A 4,566-nucleotide genomic window follows, 5' to 3' on the forward strand; every position below is an offset into this window, starting at 1 on the left:
GTGAGAATCACAGTCCCCTGCTCTACCAACAGAGCTATCCAGCCGACTAACTCTCCTGCTGCGTGAAACACATTATTACATTGTGTGGTGTGGACCTAGGGGGCGAAGGTGATTCTCAGCTTTCATTTGTGACTTAAACTGGATTCAAAGCCAAACCTTATAAACCTGATAAAAAGGTAAATTTAACAATGTTTTTTAAATCGACAGATTAACCAACAACCCTGGAAGTCAGAGTCCAGTGCTCTACCAATTGAGCCAGCCAGACAGCTGCTCTCTCCTGCTGATAAATGACCTCCAGTACATTAACTAATGATTTGTACAAAATCACCCCCCAGGTGAGCTGATTAATTCAGCATGGCTTTGTTAAGCAGGTTACAATGGGCAAAGCAGGCAGTGAACTTTATGAAGACAGGCAGAACAAAGCTCTTGCTATTCCTTATCCAATGCTGCCATCGTGTGGCCATTTAGTAGAACTGTTGATTTTAATAAAGATAATTTTCTTGAATTTAAAAAAAAGTTTTTATCTTAACACAGCTCAGTTGCCCATTGTAATGACTCGGATTAACCTTACCACTGTGCAAAAACAAAGACATTTCCGATACATTCTTAAAATAATAATAATAATCACAATAAATAAAACACAAAAAATAATGACAATGTACAGGAAATAGACTTTATATCACAGTGCGGAGCCAGACAAGTACAGCAGCAGACTTCATTAAAACACACACAATAACCGGTACAGTACATGCTGTAGTTACGGACTCTAGAGCTGTGTGTTTAAGATGCAGTGATTTGCAGTTCCAAACCCCCATAAGAGGCTGTGTGCTCCAGTGGGCAAAGAAAAGGGCTTGCAGGGAAATAAGCATCACACAGGCTTTCATTTTTTAATTGTTATTTGTCAAATAGCGAGTTAGAGATCATGTACATTTTCTTTACTTGTTTTTTTTTAAAAAACAACTTCACCGTCAAAAAGCACATTTTCCAACACAGATTCTCAAATAAATAAAGTCCATCATTATTGCAGGGAAGACTGAAAGACAAACTTGCAGGTCCTCTTCAAAGATTAAAAATGGCTAAAACACACAAGTCCATTGTCCCAGCCCCAAACAAACTTCTGCAGCAGTGAGCTGGACAGCTGACCAGGGGATGCACATGGATGCAAATGCATGCACATGGATTAGGGAGTGGTTAACATGTAGAAAACAGAAAGTACTGATTAGAGGAGAAACCTCAAAATGGAGCGAGGTAACCAGTGGTGTACCACAGGGATCAGTATTAGGTCCTCTGCTAACCCACAGTGCAGCACAAATACCCCTCATGACAGATCAGTGACCCACAATGCAGCACAAACACCCCTCATGACAGATCAGTGAAACACATAAAATACTTTCAATTACTCAGCATTTCCAATTACTAGCATTGACTATTGCTCAGGCCAAAACTGTTCCAACCACGACACTAGATAAGAACACATATATACATGTGTGTGTGTGTGTGTGTATATATATATATATATATATATATATATATATATATATATATATATATATATATATATATATATATATATATATATATATATGTGTGTGCAGATGTTGTGGTAAAGTAATTCAAAGGAGGTATATAAGTTTGAGAATAAAAATAGCATTATTCCCTCACATGGCGCATCTTGACCACTAGAGGTCTCCTGAAACATGGTCAGACAGGATCATGACTGTTCAAGTCATTGTTTATGGAGTAATGGGTGGTTTTGTTGTCTAATTAAATCCACCTGTATTGTCAAATCATGCAAACTAAACAATTTTCATTATGAAAAGTGGAGTTCATTATCTTAAGCCAAGTGTTCCAACTTGATGCATTCAAAACTTCACCTGAAAATAAGATACAAAATCACTGAGCAAACATCCCACAGCAGAGTGCTTAAATGAACAAGCATGCCCTGTGAATGCCAGGGGTGTCTCCAATGCAGTGCAGCGTGCTTTAAATGAACAAGCATGCCCTGTGAATGCCAGCGGTGTCTCCCCTGCAGTGCAGCGTGCTTTAAATGAACAAGCATGCCCTGTGAATGCCAGCGGTGTCTCCCCTGCAGTGCAGCGTGCTTCAAATGAACAAGCATGCCCTGTGAATGCCAGCGTTGTCTCCCCTACAGTGCAGTGTGCTTCAAATGAACAAGCATGCCCTGTGAATGCCAGCGGTGTCTCCCCTACAGTGCAGTGTGCTTCAAATGAACAAGCATGCCCTGTGAATGCCAGCGGTGTCTCCCCTACAGTGTAGCGTGCCTCAAATGAACAAGCATGCCCTGTGAATGCCAGGGGTGTCTCCCCTACAGTGCAGCGTGCTTTAAATGAACAGGCATGCCCTGTGAATGCCAGCGGTGTCTCCCCTACAGAGCAGCGTGCGTACAGACAGTGGCATCACAGTACAGTAGATCACTCACATTACAAGACAAATCCACAAACAGCAGCCTTCAGAGAGTCCCTCCACTGCGATGACTTTGTTATTTCACATGCAGACACGGTGCTGTCTCCCAGACCTGCTCACAACGGCAAAACCAAAACCACATGAAAAGGATACTTCTCTCATCAGGCCCCATATTCAAAGTGTCACTTCATCACCTAAAATAAAAAATAAATAAATTAAACAATCTATAAATGCTTTCAGCCTAGTTGGACATTATATACAACTTTACCTGTCCCACAAGGGTCCCCCAAAAAATACATAGCATGCACCCCAAGTTGAAAGAGGCAGCATTAATCCTTACAATAGTTGCAGGGAAGAACAACTTCTGCATTAATTAACTGCATTGAAATCAAGACAATCACGGCTATATAAAGAATCATTAAATACAATCACAAGTGTTACTAACTACCTTAACAAACAGTTACTTCGGGTTCAAATACAGTCAGCACTCTTTATTGCCACTCAATAGAACATACTTTTAAATCCGATGTGCATTGTAGCAGTGTGTGTGTGTGTGTAGCAGTGTGTGTGTTTATTGTGTTCAGGTTACCTTGTGTTGCTGCTCCAGACTCTCACTGTGTGTGTGTCTGTGTGTGTAACAGTGTGTGTGTTTATTGTATTCAGGTTACCTTGTGTTGCTGCTCCAGACTCTCACTGTGTGTGTGTGTGTGTGTGTGTAGCAGTGTGTGTGTTTATTGTATTCAGGTTACCTTGTGTTGCTGCTCCAGACTCTCACTGTGTGTGTGTGTGTGTGTGTGTGTGTGTAGATGTCGTGGTAAAGTAATTCAAGGGAGGTATATAAGTTTGAGAATAAAAATAGCATTATTCCCTCACATGGCGCATCTTGAGCACTAGAGGTCTCCTGAAACATGGTCAAACAGGATCATGACTGTTCAAGTCATTGTTTATGGAGTAATGGGTGGTTTTGTTGTCTAATTAAATCCACCTGTATTGTCAAATCATGCAAACTAAACAATTTTCATTATGAAAAGTGGAGTTCATTATCTTAAGCCAGGTGTTCCAACTTGATGCATTCAAAACTTCACCTGAAAATAAGATACAAAATCACTGTGCAAACATCACACACCAGCATGCTTTAAATGAACAAGCATGCCCTGTGAATGCCAGCGGTGTCTCCCCTACAGTGCAGCGTGCTTTAAATGAACAAGCATGCCCTGTGAATGCCAGCGTTGTCTCCCCTACAGTGCAGTGTGCTTCAAATGAACAAGCATGCCCTGTGAATGCCAGCGGTGTCTCCCCTACAGTGCAGCGTGCCTCAAATGAACAAGCATGCCCTGTGAATGCCAGCGTTGTCTCCCCTACAGTGCAGTGTGCTTCAAATGAACAGGCATGCCCTGTGAATGCCAGCGGTGTCTCCCCTACAGTGCAGCGTGCTTTAAATGAACAGGCATGCCCTGTGAATGCCAGCGGTGTCTCCCCTGCAGTGCAGCGTGCTTTAAATGAACAGGCATGCCCTGTGAATGCCAGCGGTGTCTCCCCTACAGTGCAGCGTGCGTACAGACAGTGGCATCACAGTACAGTAGATCACTCACATTACAAGACAAATCCACAAACAGCAGCCTTCAGAGAGTCCCTCCACTGCGATGACTTTGTTATTTCACATGCAGACACGGTGCTGTCTCCCACACCTGCTCACAACGGCAAAACCAAAACCACATGAAAAGGATACGTCTCTCATCAGGCCCCATATTCAAAGTGTCACTTCATCACCTAAAATAAAAAAATAAATAAATTAAACAATCTATAAATGCTTTCAGCCTAGTTGGACATTATAGACAACTTTACCTGTCCCACAAGTGTCCCCCAAAAAATACATAGCATGCACCCCAAGTTGAAAGAGGCAGCATTAATCCTTACAATAGTTGCAGGGAAGAACAACTTCTGCATTAATTAACTGCATTGAAATCAAGACAATCACGGCTATATAAAGAATCATTAAATACAATCACAAGTGTTACTAACTACCTTAACAAACAGTTACTCCGGGTTCAAATACAGTCAGCACTCTTTATTGCCACTCAATAGAACATACTTTTAAATCCGGTGTGCATTGTAGCAGTGTGTGTGTGAGTGTGTGTGTGT

General features: G+C 41.7%; 1 long non-coding RNA gene across 2 annotated transcripts in view; it reads right to left on the reverse strand.

The window, feature by feature from the left end:
• Nucleotides 1-2,629: 2,629 nt before the first annotated feature.
• Nucleotides 2,630-4,566, reverse strand: part of LOC131723363 (uncharacterized) — a 12,375-nt gene continuing 10,438 nt past the window's right edge. The window contains exon 4 of one of the 2 annotated variants that reach the window (XR_009320248.1): nt 2,630-4,194. This is a non-coding gene — a long non-coding RNA (uncharacterized LOC131723363). The remainder of the gene's footprint in view (nt 4,195-4,566) is intronic. The other variant, XR_009320249.1, reaches the window with a different exon arrangement.

Source organism: Acipenser ruthenus, chromosome 54 (genome assembly GCF_902713425.1).
Source record: "Acipenser ruthenus chromosome 54, fAciRut3.2 maternal haplotype, whole genome shotgun sequence".
Lineage (NCBI taxonomy): Eukaryota > Metazoa > Chordata > Actinopteri > Acipenseriformes > Acipenseridae > Acipenser > Acipenser ruthenus.